The sequence below is a fragment of the Argopecten irradians genome, chromosome 16 (genome assembly GCF_041381155.1).
Source record: "Argopecten irradians isolate NY chromosome 16, Ai_NY, whole genome shotgun sequence".
In the NCBI taxonomy this organism is placed as follows: Eukaryota; Metazoa; Mollusca; class Bivalvia; order Pectinida; family Pectinidae; genus Argopecten; species Argopecten irradians.
In genome coordinates, this window is record NC_091149.1 from 7,595,896 (window position 1) to 7,612,478 (window position 16,583).

General features: G+C 37.6%; 1 protein-coding gene and 1 pseudogene across 1 annotated transcript in view; one reads left to right on the plus strand and one right to left on the minus strand.

Annotated features, from left to right (window-relative positions):
- Positions 1-16,583, minus strand: part of LOC138311140 (low-density lipoprotein receptor-related protein 2-like) — a 374,749-nt gene that overhangs the window by 215,877 nt on the left and 142,289 nt on the right. The gene's annotated exons all lie outside the window — the stretch shown is intronic.
- The window catches only part of LOC138311149 (tripartite motif-containing protein 2-like), a 200,937-nt pseudogene continuing 195,200 nt past the window's right edge, over positions 10,847-16,583 (plus strand).

A 16,583-nucleotide genomic window follows, 5' to 3' on the forward strand; every position in this document is an offset into this window, starting at 1 on the left:
GACCCATAACTTAGATAACAACCCAGGTAACAGTTGGACCATACTGAGTGAAACCCATGAACAGAGTTAGACCACAGTACCTGAGTAACAACCCAGTATAAGAGGACCACATACCTGTAACAACCTCTGAAAGATGGACCATAGACCACATACTTAGAGTAACAACCTCTGATAAAGAGTTAGGACCACTTGGACCAGTACACAACTGATTATAAAGAGTTAGACCACAGTACTGATGTAACAACCCTATAAAACAGATAGACCACATACTTGAGTAACAACCTCTGTATAAAGAGTTAGACCACAGATGAGACCACCTCTGTATACCAAGAGTTAAACCACATAGATGGACCAACCTCTGATTAGACCACATACTTGGAGTAACAACCTCTGTATAAAGAGTTAGACCACATACTTAATTAACCTAGATGGTATGTTTAAACCAGAGTGAGACCACATACAGGAGTAACAACCTCTGTAGTACCTGAGTTAGACCACATACTTCTGAGTAACACTCTGTATAAAACATAAAAAGAGTAGACCACTCTGATACCCAGGAAAAGATGGACCAGTACCTCTGTATAAAGAGTTAGACCACATACTTGGAGTAACAAACCTGTATAAAGAGTTGGACCAACATACTTGAGTAACAACCTGATGGACCCAAAGAGTTAGATGGACCACATACTTGAGTAACAACCTCTGTATAAAGAGTTAGACACATACTTGGAGTAACAACCTCTGTATAAAGAGTTAGACCACATACTTGGAGAGTAACACCTCTGTATAAAAGTTAGACCACATACTTGGAGTAACAACCTCCCTGTATACACTATGGACCACATACTTTGAGAAACCTCTGTATAAAGAGTTAGACCACATACTTGGAGTAACAACCTCTGTATAAAGAGTTAGACCACATACTTGGAGTAACAACCTCTGTATAAGGAGTTAGACCACATACTAGGAGTAACAACCTCTGTATAATAACCAATTAGACCACATACTTATAACAACTCTGTATAAAGAGTTAAACACCTCAGATGTAAAAGTACCCTGTATGTAGAGTTAACCACATACTTGAGTAACAACCTCTGTACCTAAAGATAGACCACATACTTAGAGTAACAACTCTGTATAAAGAGTTAGACCACCTTTGTAAACAACCTCTGTATAAAGAGTTAGACCACATACTTGGAGTAACAACCTCTGTATAAAGAGTTAGACCCACATACTTGGAGTAACAACCTCTGTATAAAGAGTTAGACCACATACTTAGAGTAAACAACCTCTGTATAAAGAGTTAAGACCACACAACTTGGAGTAACAACCTCTGTATAAAGAGTTAGACCACATACTTGGAGTAACAACCTCTGTATAAAGAGTTAGACCACAGTACCTGATAACAACCACTGTATAAAGGTTAGATGGAGTAAGATTACCTCTGTATAAAGAGTTAGACCACATACTTGAGTAACCCAGTGTATAACCAGTCCACCTACTTGACCACATACTCTGATAAGAGTGGACCCTCTGTATAAAGAGTTAGACCACATACTTGGAGTAACAACCTCTGTATAAAGAGTTAAAACTTGGACCAAATACACAACCTCACTTTGTATAAAGAGTTAGACCACATACTTGGAGTAACAGGACCAGTAGTTTCTTTAACAGATTGTGACCAGTAACACTTTCTGTATAAACAGTTAGACCACATACTTCAGAGTAACAACCCTCTGAGTTATAACCAGAGTTAAGACCCACATAAAGGAGTAACTTGAGTAACAACCTCTGTATAAACAAGTTAGACCACATACTTGGAGTAACAACCTCTGTATAAAGAGTTATGGACCACATACTTGGAGTAACAACCTCTGTAAAAAGAGTTACCACATACTTGGAAAGACCTCTGTATAAAAGAGTTAGACCACATACTTGGAGTAACAACCTCTGTATAAAGAGTTAGACCACATACTTGGAGTAAACAACCTCTGTAAAGAAAAGGAGTACAGACCACATACTGTCAGGTTTGGAGTAACAACTACCTAACAGAATCTGTATAAAGAGTTAGACCACATATTAAGTAACAACCTCTGTATAAAGATTAGGACCACATACTTGGAGTAACAACCTCTGTATAAAGAGTTTAGACCATATACTTGGAGTAACACCACCTCTGTATAAAGAGTTAGACCACATACTTGGAGTAACAACCTCTGTTATAAAGAGTTAGACCACATACTTTGACTGTAACAACCTCTGTATAAAGAGTTAGATACATACTTGGAACACAATTCTGTATAAAGAGTTAGACCACATACCTTGTAACACCAAAGTATAAAGAGTTAGACCACATACTTGGAGAGTGTAAATGAAACTGTATAAAGAAGTAGACCACATACTTGGAGTAACAACCTCTGTATAATAAAGATTTAGACCACATACTTGGAGTAAACAACCTCTGTATAAAGAAATACAGATGGTAACGTCACATAACAATAAAGTATAGGTATTCTTGACATTCTGTTTTACAAATAACCACCAGAACAGTAAACAGACATGTATGCCGTTAGACGGTAAAATCTGGAACCATCACAGAACCATATGAGATTGATCTTGGTCAGTACATTAACACCCAGTAAAAGTAATCCAACCACCTAAAGTTGAACCCCACCAGATTTCAGACCTGCATAAACCGGTAAACATTGTGTAAACCACCAAGGAAACCCAGGAACAGGATTTGACCAGCAACCAATGTAAAAGAACCCACAGACCTTTTACAGAATGGACAGTATAAAACTAAAACCATACCAGGTACCAGTGACTTAAAACACAACTTGAGTAAAACAGGATTGACCAGTATAAACCCACATACTTTTGAACCATATTGCACTGTTAAAACAGTCAGATTTTAAACCCCAATACATGAAATAACAGGTAAACAGCATAAATTTCTTTGAACTAATAGTTCAGTAGTTTGACACTATAAGATCACCCTGTATAACAGAGTAATACTGAGTAGATTTGACCTTGTATGAAAAGGTTTGAACCCTATTTTAAACATAAACTGTAATCTAAAGTGTACTAACTTCCATGTTAACAGGATTGACCACATATGTTAAACATTGTATAAATTTTTTTAACAAAGAACTCAGGATAAACAAACCCCCATTGACTGTATAAACTAGGTATTGTCACTCTTCACAGGATTTTGAAGCAAGTGACTTACATAAACACTCTTCAAGGATTTAGTTTTAAGCAACTACTGTATAACTGCACCTATGTCAGTCACTGAAATCAATTTTTAAATACAAATTACAAAGGTATAAAATTTTAATACCCTGGACATTTACTTAAAAGGTATGATCAAAGTGATTGACCTAAACTGACCAAAAATTGATAACAAACTTACAGTGCCAAAACTGTCCATACAGTATTGACAATAAACCCCCATACTGAATAGAACTTTAGTGATCAGTTATGTAATAACTTTTGACACACTAGATTTGTACATACAGGTAATGTCCAGTATAACTCTGAAACGTCAGGATCAGGTTTTCACTAAAACCTCACCAGGTACAAAATTGTATTAGTCAAACATGTAATCAGGGACCAGGTTACAGTAATCATAAACTCACCCATACATGTAAACTAGCAGTGCACAGGATGTCCAGTCATTGACTTGTACCTCACCTACACAATACAGGTATCATTTGACAGTACTATGCAATGCACTATTCCAGAATCAGGTTTGACCATGTATGAAACCTGGTCAGGTAAAAACATATGGTACCAGTCAAAGGTCATGATGTACCATGAAAATGTACCCATATCATACTAAAAACCTAAACAGTGAAGACAGTCAGAAACTTAAGGTAAGAACAGTGTGTAACAAATGGACAGTTTGACTGTATAAAACCAGGTTTACTGTAATTTTTAGTAGTTGATTAAAAGTCCAGTAACAGTTGTAAACAAAAAAACCAGGATAACAGGTGAAATAGTACTGTTAAACTCAAGTCACAGATAGGGTCATGGTTGACTGTATAACCACAGAATGACAAGGTAACAACTGTGACAACTAATGGACCAAGAGAACTTTGGTCATGACTCAGGGTAAACTCACCTACACTTGGGAATTGGTATCATTGACTGTAATAACAACACCAGTCACAGGTGTGATGGTAAAAACCCCATTTGGTACTAAACTAGAGCATTTCGATCCAGGATAGTGTGATCAAATTTGACTGTATAACTCACCTTCACAGGATGTTTGGTATCTTGACTAGTACCTATATCACCTTCACAGGTATGCAGTCCATTCAGGTATACACCACTAAAATCTAACACAGTACAGGATTTGGTAACATGTTGTCAGGTTTGACTCACCTACAAACCACAGGTAATCAGTATGACTGTAGGTTTGACCACTAAAACCCATACAGATTTGTAAATCATTGACTGTATAACTTTCACTAACAGGTAAATTTGTGAGTCGTTGAAGCTGTATAACTCAGGTGTGGAACAGATTTTTGAAGTGTAAACTAGCATGGAAAAACTACCTACCACAGTTTTGTATCACTAAAACTGTATACATGTAAACTACACAGAACTTGGTCCCAAGACTGTATAACTCACCCCACTGGAAGGTGATCAGCCTGACTGTACATAACTCAGTCAGGGATACCAAAAAAACCCCATACATTGAAACTGTATAACTCACAGTACACAGGATGTCAGGTTGACTGTATAAACTCACCAGTACAGGACAATATCATTGACTGCATAACTCACAGATACCTGTCAGGATTTGATCACAGATGACCTGTAATAAACTCAAACACTAGGATCCCATTTCAAATCGTTAGACAAAATAACTCAATACACAGGAATTTGTACTGATCATTGACTAAAATAATCAAATTCACAGGATTTTGATCAAGGAAAACTGTATAACTCCCACTACACTTTGGAAATCCAATTGTAAACTCATTACACTGGGAAACTCAGACCTTGACACAGTAAACCTACATAACAGGTAAACAGTTATCATTGACTGTATAAACTCAACTACACAGGATTTACCTATCATTGACTAGTATAAGTCACCTGTCACAGGACATATAAGGTATTTTACTGTAGCAAATCAGTGCACAGGATTTGGTCCATCATTGACTGTTAAACCACCTTCACAGGATTTTGTATCCTTGACTGTATAAAACTCACCTTCACAGGATTTGGTATCGTTGACTGTATAACTCACCTACACAGGATTTTGATAATCATTGACTGTATAAAAACTCACCTTACACAGGATTTGCAGTTGCTGGATATAACCATGTCATGACTGTATAAAACTCACCTTCACAGGATTTGGTATCATTGACTGTATAACTCACCTTCACAGGATTGTCTGATCATTGACTGTAAACTCACCTTCACAGGATTTGGTATCGTTGACTGTATAACTCACCTTCACAGGATTTGGTAATCAGTGTTGACTGTATAACTCACCTACACAGGATTTGTATTTGACTGTATAACTCACCTACACAGGATTTGGTATCGTTGACTGTATAACTCACCTACACAGGATTTGGTATCAGTTGACTGTATAACTCACCTTCACTTCACAGATTTGTGATCATTGACTGTATAACTCACCTTCACAGGATTTTGGTATCATTGACTGTAACTACCTACACTCACTGATAAACTCACCACAGGATTTTGGTATCATTGACTGTATAACTCACCTAGGAATGTCACAGGATTTTGTGATCATTGACTGTAAAACTCACAGGTACACAGGATTTGGTAATCATTGACTGTATAACTCACCTTCACAGGATTTGACTATCGTTGACTGTATAACTCACCTTCACAGGATTTGTATCGTTGACTGTATAACTCACCTTCACAGTGATCACTTGTACCTACTGACAGTGTATGGACTACAGTTGAAACTGTAAACTCACCACCACACAGCAGTATAAGTTGACTGTTATAACTCACCTACACAGGATTTGTGATCAGTCTGACTGTAAAATAACTCACCATACACACAGGATTTACAGGATCATTGACTTGTATAACTTCACCTTCACAGGATACAGTAATTGTGACGTTTTATTATAACTCACCTTGTCCAGGATTGTGATGTATAACTCCCCCAACACTGGATTTTTATAAAGTATAACATGCACCAGTATTTTCCAGTATCGTTGACTGTATAAACTCCCCCACAGGATTTGGTATTGTGTGACTGTTTAGCACTTCATACCATTACAGTCCATTGAGGTATTGATTTGACTGTATAACTGTATTCACAGGATTTTGGTTAATGTACATGACTGCAGTATAACTCACCAGTCACAGATTTGGTGGACCGTTGACCTGTAAACTTATAAAACAGACAACTGTATAGACAGAGTCAAACTACCTCACAGGATTTGTACCACTTGACTGTATAATCAAAACAGATTTTATAAGTGCACTAACTACACAGATTTGATTGTAACCTCATAAACCTACACAGCAGATTTGGTCCATCAGTTTGACAGATGCTATAACTCCCCCATACCTTGTAAACTAGCAGTGCAATATAGAGAGTGTTCCAGTCAGTAACAACCTTCAATAAAGACAACTGATCTACATAACAAAAAATCACACATGATAAAATGACCAGTCATCGTTGACACTGTAAAACTCACCTTCTACAGGATTGGTATCATGACCAGCACCAACTATGTCCATCACAGGACAGATTGACCAGTACCGACTGATAAACCCAATTTCACCAGGGATACAGTCCAGTTTAAATTATCACCTTCTAATAAACAGATTATACAGGTCAGAACCACCTTCTATAACATCCCCATTTATCTAAACTATGAGTTCAATGTCCAGTCACCAGTTATAAAGACCAACAACTGTACCAGAGTCAAGTACAACAGTTTAACTATCTGTCAGTTTTAACTATAAAAACATGTCAGGTCAGAGTTCACAAATACATTGAAACCTACCCATACATAGAGATCAACTATATACAGTGTCACTTTGTCCATCATCTTGATCAACTATATAAGCAGGTCAGTCAAACCTGTTTAAAGACCAACTGTACCTAGAGGTCAGTCATTCCAAACCTGTCTATAGAGGATCAACTATATACTAGAGTCCAGTCAGTTCAGACCTGTCTAAAAGGAAACAAAACAGACAGTCAATCCTGTCATAAAGACCAACTAAAAAGAGGTCAGTACAAGGTAAACTATTAAAGTGCACTTGTAAGTACAGACGTCATGTCAGTCAAACCCATACAGGTAAATACAAATACTATTATGTCCAGTCAGAGTGTCACCAAACCTGTCTATAACAGGTAACTGTATACCAGTGCACAAGGGGTCAGTCAAACCAGTCTAAAAAGGACCACTATATACAAGGTCATCCAACCTGTTTTAGAGTCAACTGTAATACAGAGGTCAGTCCAGTACCTCTTCTGAGATAAAACTAAACTGTATACAGTGTCAGTCCACTGTGTACCTGTCTGTTAACCACTAAGAGGTCAGTCCAAAACCATACAGTAAACTATAAGTGCACAACTATAAAGTACAATCAGGGGTCAGTTAAAACCTGTCTATAAAGATAGACACTGTATAAGACCAAAGAGGTCAGTCAAAACCTGTCTATAAAGACCAACTGTATACAGAGGTCTGTGACCAGTAACCAGGTCAATTTAAACCTGTAATAAAGACTAACAAAACAATATTCCAAGTCAGGTTCAGTCCAAAAAACCTGTCTATAGGTAGACCAAAGTAAGGATAGAGGTCAGGTCAGTCAAAACCTGTCTATAAAGGTAAACCAACTGTGTAGATAGGTCAAGAGGTCAGTCCAACCTGTCTATAAAGACCAACTGTGTAGAGAGTCAGTGGTCAGTTAAACCAGTATGACCCTTAAACACACCCACTACCAGATCAAAAAACCTGCATAAAGACCAAAGTCAAGAGGTCTAATTAAAGATCAACTGTGAAGGTCAAGGTCAGTAAACCTGTCTAGGTAAAGACCAAATTGTAGTCAGGTTTGGTCAAAGATACAGTTAATTTAGCTGTCTATAAAGACCAACTGTGTAGAGATGTCAGTCCAAATGAGGTCTCTCTCAGAAAGACCAAACTGTTTTACCAACTAAAACCCATACAGAGGTCTAGTCAGTGCACAATGTCCAGTCAAACCTGTCTATAAAGACCACTGTGTAGAGAGGTCAGGTCAGTTAAACCTGTCTATAAAGACCAACTGTGTAGAGAGGTCAGAGGTCAGTTAAACCTGTCTATAAAGACCAACTGGTAAAGGCTACAATTTTTCAGTCCAAAACCTGTCTATAAAGACCAAACTGTGTAAGAGGTCAAGAATAGGTCAGTTAACCTGTCTATAAAGACCAACTATGTGAGAGGTCCAGTCAGTTAAACCTGTCTATAAAGACCAACTGTGTAGGAAGGTCAGAGCAGGTCAGTCCAAGTTATGACCACTAAAACCCCATACAGTAAACTAGCAGTGGCACTATGTCCAGTATAATTTGTTTGACCACTAAAAACCCCATACAGGTGTAACTAGCAGTACACTATACTTTCAAAAAATGCCAGTATGTTGACCACTAAAAAAATTGTTTAAAATTAAAGGTAAACTAACAGTGCACTAAGTCAGTAAGGATTTGACCACTAAAACATATCTTTCAGGTAAAAGCAGTGTCATTTAATCAATATGAGAGGTTTGTAAACTAAATAATTTGTGGAGATACATTGTTGTAAGCCAAGCTTGTGAATACATCTATTAAAGCCATGTCATTGTTCCTTTGACTAAAACCACACATAAAACCCCATTAAATTTATCAAACTATACACTGATTTCAAGTATTTTGTTCTGTTTGACCACTAAAACCCCATACAATAAACTATTTTAATAAGTCATTGACCAAGTAAAAAACCCTGGCAACTACATAGCCCAGTTTGATGGGTGCAGTGGTCCAGTATTACTAAATGGCTAATAACAGTGTATGTGGTAGCAGAAGTGTTTTTCAATCTTAAAATCCAGTCAGTTTGTTGTCACTAAAACCCCAAGTACAGGTAAAAAGCAACACAAAGTTAATGTATTTGTCCCATAAGTTAACCACAGTGCACATGAACTTGATTTGGGTAACAGAACAAAATAATAACTGTCAGGTTTTTGCACATTTAAATATCAATCTTTCAACAATGTGACCTTGAAGAAAAATATACAGGTAAAGGGGTTTGGGGGTTGGGGTTATGTCCAGTTTTTTGACCAATAACCTAAATACCCCATACAGGTTGAGCAGTGCACTATAAAGGCCCAAGTGGGACCCATAAAAATAACCATATTTATAAACTAGCAGTGCAGATTTATATAGTATATTTTTAATACTTAAAAACCACTAGGGAACCCCACCTGATTAAAACAATCTGCACTAAAATTCCAGTCAGTAGTTTTTTGCTGTTCTACAGGTAAAAAACTTCGAACTAAGTCATAGGTCCTCATGTTTGACCACTAACCGTTGAACTACAGTGCTGTAGTTTGGTCCAGATTACAGTGTTTGACCAACTAAAACCACCCATACAGGTATTTATCAGTGCACTATTCCCAGTAGGTTTTTACCACAAAAACACACAAGTTACAGGTAAACAATCTGCATGCTTCTAAGTGCATTTCCAGTCAGGTTTGACTGAATAAAAAAACCCCCATACAGTGTAAACTAGCAGTGCACTAATGTCCAGTCAGGTTTGACCACTAAAACCCCCATACAGTAAACTTGCAGTGCACTATGGTCCATCAATCAGTTTGACCACTAAACCCCCATAGCGGGTTTTTGTCTGACCAGTCAGGTTTGACCACTACAGTGCACTACAGGTCCTGATGAGATGTTGACCACTAAAACCCCACATACAGGTAAACTAGCAGTGCACTCGTCCAGTCAGGTTTGACCACTAAAACACATACAGGTAAACTAGTGCAGTGCACTATGTCCAGTCAGGTTTGACCACTAAAACACCCCCATACAGGTAAACTAGCATGCACTAAGTCCAGTCAGGACCTGACCACTAAAACCCCATACAATGAAACTAGCAATAGAACTTTTGGGCATACAGGTAAACAGTGCACAGCTGTGGTTTTGACCACACTATTGTAACCCCATACCTGAGGATCATAATAAATAATTATTGAGATCACAAGGGATCTTGATGTCCATCATGTATTGATAAATGTTTCCATCAGTTTTAAGAATGCATATCTAATGAGAAAGTTCCCTTCAGTATTTCTAAGAAATAATGGTACAAACTTCATTGTCAAAAATGGCTGACCAATCGGCCATGTTGGATTCCTCAAAATACAATATGCACAACAAGTAACCAAGGAAAAACTGACATATGAATGTTCTTTTAGAAATAGTGGTAACAGGTATAACAGAACAAACTTTAAGTACCCAACAGACACATCCAAGATGGATGAATAAGGCAAAATCAGTACCCTGGATTTTTCACAGGTTTGTTATCAATTGAACCTACTACACAATCTATGTTTAAATGAACATTTGATGTCAAACCGGACACATTTAGTTTTAGTAATATAAATATCAGATTGCAAAGTGATCAAAATTGACCTACTACACAATCTATGTTTGTTTTAATGTAGTGTAGGACAAGATAGGATGGAGTAACATCCGATACATCATCTGGCCTCATTTATGTCATGTACATTTTGTGTATTATCTGGGTATTGATTTTAATGGAACATGTGTATTTGTTTCATTCTGTGTGAGACACATTATAATTGAGACAGAAGTAAATTTCAGATTGGCTGTGAATTTCAGAGGAAGAGAAATTTGAACAACATTGAATATCATTTAGATTCTGGGGAAGACCAACTTGATTTAATCCCAGGTACCCTGTGTGTGTCATCAGTGAATGCAGTGATTATCAGGTAATTATTTTCTTGTACTTTAAAAATTTGTTTTTGAGGTCAAGTCAAATTTATCATTAAATGAACTGTACAATCACATAAAACCATATTCAACTGATTATGCAAAAAAACAAACAGCAATAGAACAACAACAAAAAGTATTGATTAAAACTATATTCAATTTGAAATCAATCAAAACATTGTATTGATTCAATTTATTCAATTTTCAGAAATTCAATCAAAACATTGTATTGATTCAATTTATTCAATTTTCAGAAATTCAACAAACATTCAATCTTCATCAGAATGGCAACAGCAAACATACCAGTTCGTACGGAAGGACAGACAACCTGTAACCATCACAAGGGGAGACAACTAGATATGTATTGTGAAAAATGTCAAGAACTAATTTGTTTAAAATGCATTTCCACCATTCATAAAGCTCATCCAATGTGTGAGCTTAGTGAAGTCACTTCTCAGAAGAAACAAGACATCAGAAACTTTATTGACAGAACAGAACAAAATGATCTGGTACAGATTGGGAAATACATCACCTCTACTGATACACTCCTCAAAGACAACGACAGCATATTTGATAAATTATCCCATCAAGTGAAGATGCAAACAGAAAAATTAAAACAAGACCTTGACAACCTTAGAGAAGAGACACTCTCACTTTATCAACACATGAAAGATGACAACATCAAACTCATACAAAAATACAAACAAGAACTAGAATCATTGAACAAACAACTTAAACACCAAATACAGAAATGTAAGAAAACACTTCAGCAGGGCTCACACATAGAAATATATGACACAAAATGCGAAATAGATTCCCAAATACATATCCCTGTCAAACCTACTTTAGATACAGTCAGCTTCAACCCAAACAATACTCCTAAAGGTCACCTGGTACAAGCCTTAGGAAAAGTCACCACCTCAGGCCAAAGTCATACATCCACTGACCAGAAATGGTCAGTATCATTATCAGACGGTCAGCAACAACCCTCATCACAACAACAGTCAGAGGATAAAGGTAAGAAAGCAGTGGCCAGGAAAACACTACTGACAGAGACCAAGGTGGTGGAGGAGTGGGAGTCTCCATGTGGCATTGATTCTATATGTCCTACCACTGATGACCAGGCCTGGACCAGTAAACTACAGTGACACATTAACTCTCCTGGACAGGAAGGGCACAGTGATACAGAAGGTCACACACAAGGCTTACATCAGTGACATCAGTCTATCACCAACAACACACAGATTGTGGGCCTGTGATACACAAAACAACATCCTGGAGCTGGTATCAGGACAGTTAACTCAACAATTCACAACTAAAACATGTCCTTACAGCATATGTATTACAGCAAAGAACCATGTCATTGTGGGCATGTCAGGAAACGTCTCCAAATATACCACACAAGGTCAGATGGTACTCACTACAATGGCAGCAGGGACTGGGAAACCATTAGTGTGTACACCATACAGGATCACAGAGTGTCCTGTCACTAACAATGTCGCAGTGATTGATCACAGTTATGAACATGATGGTGGTGATGGAAACAGACATGTTGTTGTCATGGATACTGACTTCCAGAAACTGTTTGTATACAGAGGTGACATCCCCAGTACATGTAAACAATCACCACAAACAGGAGGTGAACCATTTAACCCCTGTGGTATAGTGTATGATAGTCAGGGGAGCCTCATCATAGGGGACGCAACCAATAAAAATGTCGTCCTAGTGAGTAAAGATGGTAAAGTACTCAGGATCCTACACACAGACAGTGACTGGGTATGGGCTGTAGGTGTGGGTAGAGATGATTTACTGTGGACATACATTGGGATCGTGTGAATGTAATAAAGATGTTACAGTACTACAAGATGTGATAAACTACTACAGTACAGCAGGGTGTGATAGCTGTGATAAAACTACTACAGTACAGCAGGGTGTGATAGCTGTGATAAAACTACTACAGTACAGCAGGGTGTGATAGCTGTGATAAAACTACTACAGTACAGCAGGGTGTGATAGCTGTGATAAAACTACTACAGTACAGCAGGGTGTGATAGCTGTGATAAAACTACTACAGTACAGCAGGGTGTGATAGCTGTGATAAAACTACTACAGTACAGCAGGGTGTGATAGCTGTGATAAAACTACTACAGTACTACAGCAGGGTGTGATAGCTGTGATAAAAACTACTACAGTACAGCAGGGTGTGATAGCTGTGATAAAACTACAACAGTTACAGCAGGGTGTTCATGTCCATAGCTGTGATAAAACTACTACAGTACAGCAGGGTGTGATAGCTTGTGATAAAACTACTACAGTACAGCAGGGTGTGATAGCTGTGATAAAACTACTTACAGTACAGCAGGGTGTGATTATAGCTGTGATAAAACTACTGTGATAAAAGCTATAGATTAAAGAACTACTACAGTACAGCAGGGTGTGATAGCTGTGATAAAACTACTACAGTACAGCAGGGTGTGATAGCTGTGATAAAACTACTACAGTACAGCAGGGTGTGATAGCTGTTGATAAAACTACTACAGTACAGCATAATGTATAGCTTGATCAACTACTACAGTACAGCAGGGTTTATACTGTAAAAACGGTTTATACAGTACAACACATTGATAACAGATAAAACTAGTGTAGTGGTCAGTGGTGTGAACTGTGATGTAAAACTACAACATCATACATGTTTGTTTGTCCTGTGATAAAATGATTTTACAGCAGGGTGTTCTTGATAATAACTACTTACAGTGTTATGGTTTTCTATAGATTACTGAACTGATAAAACTAACATGTACATAAGTACAGCCCCATTTATAACTTGAATATTTACATACAAAGTACATGATTTTATTACCTGTGGAATATGTATTATATTCATTACTGCAATACCAGTGAATCAAAAACATTGAGATACCTTTAAACTTGACCCAGTACAAACTGTGACACATATATTGTTTCCAAGACAATTACAGTATTTTAGTGCATGTTGTGATATCTGTGATAAAACTACTACAGTACAATACATTTATCCATGATAGACTAATACAGGATTGATAAACAATCCTAATTTACATAGGCCAGTAAGTGTGATATGACAAATTTTTCAGAAATATATCGTATTAAATACACACCAGAATTGAAACATTAAGTCTCAGAACAGGTAAACTACTTGATGCTTGTTTTATGTAACATACATTAAACTATGGATACAGTAGATAGGTGTGATACTGCTGGATTTTATAAAATACTATGTCTATGTAGATGTGACCCATAGCTGTGGACATATACATGTACAAACAGTGGACCCAGAAATACATTTATATAAGATGTTCTACATATACATACCCAACATTGTATAGAACCATAATTTGACAAAATTCTCATCCATTAGATCACTACATTACAGATAAAACAAAAACACCCATTGTACAGATAATTAAAATAAACATAGTAATTAACCATTTGTGATAGATGATCAACTCTCATACTGTACAGGTCAATGTATAGCAGTGACAGGACACATCAGTATATAGATTAACCAATTAAATTGGCAATGTACACAATGTGATAGCTGTGATAAAATATAATAATATACAATCATTTATAATACCTAAAATACTTCAGGTTACAGGTTGGAGTAATGACACAAGTGAATAAATGGTCTACTCCAGTACATACGGGTGTATAATACTTGATAAAACTAAAACAACTTACAGTACACAGAATGTGAACCAGATAGTACTCATACTACATTCAAACAAGTGTGACATTGATAACAGACAAACCAAGGTAAGCCATAGCACAGGAAGATCGGTCCTAGATGGAAAACAAGGAACTTCAGTATAAAAGTTACTTGATTTGACCCAGGACAGAGACCAGTAAACAGGGTCAGCACAGATAAAAGTACTTGGTGACCAGATCAAATTACCCCACATGATAAAGACATGATAAGACCCAGGGAACAAGATGGACCCTGGACAGATGGACCCAATCAATGATCCATTGACCCAGGACAGACAGACCTAAACAAGATGGACCAGTTTAAGATAGACCCAGACAAGACGGACCAGGATAAGGACCCAGGACACCAACAGGACCAGATGGAAGACCAAGGACAGACCAGGACAGTACAGGGTGGTATAGCCATGATAAAAACGACCACATAACAGTACAAGATATCCTGATATACCAATGGACATTACTGAGATAGGACCACCAGAACCAATGGACCAAAATAGAGACAAGGGACATTATAGACCAAGATGGACCAGCTAAAGACCCAGGAGAGACAGGAGGACTTGGAAGAGATGGACCACATGGACCAGACAGAACACATCAGACCATACATCAATAGATTCTGGACCAGATCACACAGACGTGACACGTAGTTAGACCAAGTGGACAAATGACCAGTGATACAAGGATGTGTGACTAGTGCTATTTGGATCCAAGTAGGTACAGATCCAAGCCAAGGACCAAGTAAACCAGGACAGATTTAACCAAGGACAGACTGAAACAAACACATGGAGTCCAGACCCACATTTTAACAGACCCCAGTGACCTAAACCATGACAGACCAATACAGACCAGACCAAGACAACACTTTATCACACGACCAAGGACCAAGGACTGAAAACAGGAACACCCAGGCCAATGGACCATACAGGACCAGAATATACTATTTAGACCACTTCTTCACCACGAGAACCATGATAGATTTTTGGACCAAGAATATACTGGACCAGTACCAATGAAGGTTAAGGACCATAATCCATTAACAAAGCAATAAATTTATACATGGACACTACAGATCAGGTAACCAGGGTGTGATAGAGACTTTGACCAAGAAACACTATTGGGATCCCTAAACATGTACATGGACCAAGGACCATTGACCACCAAACTTTTAACCAGACAACAGGACCAGACTGGATTCAAATTTATTACAGGACAGTCGTTGAATGAAAACAGGAACAGACTGGACCAAGAACACACTAGTACAGTAAGGACAGACCACATGATACAGATGAGCAAAGACTTACTATGGACAGGTGTTATTGACAAACCACTGACAGTACAAGCAAGGTTCTGATGACCTAATAAGAAAATCTATTACAGAATAAAAATAAATGGACAGTAATCACACACAAATTCATATTAATGTAAATTAGTTAATACAGACAGACAAATAAAACACATTTTAAGACCTACAGACAGTACAAGGGAGACAACTCAGAAGTAAAAACATGAACAATAGAGACCAGTGGCGTAGCTACCAACGCTAGATGGATTACCTGCCTTAGTACCATTCTACAGACAGCTACAGAGGACTAGATGACAGACTCATGTAAAAACTATTGTAACCAAGGACCAGACAGACCAAGTATAAAAACAACCAACGGCAGTAAAGAAAATCCAGTCTACCCAAGATGATACAAAGATAGGGACCATGTGTGCACATCAATCAATTCTCAGAACAGATTGGCTTGGATCAAGATGAACCAAGACAGTACAGACAAAAACACAAATTCATAGGACAGATTACCATGTACTAGAAAGATAAGGACAGGGAGGTTATTAGATAACCTTCGGCCAC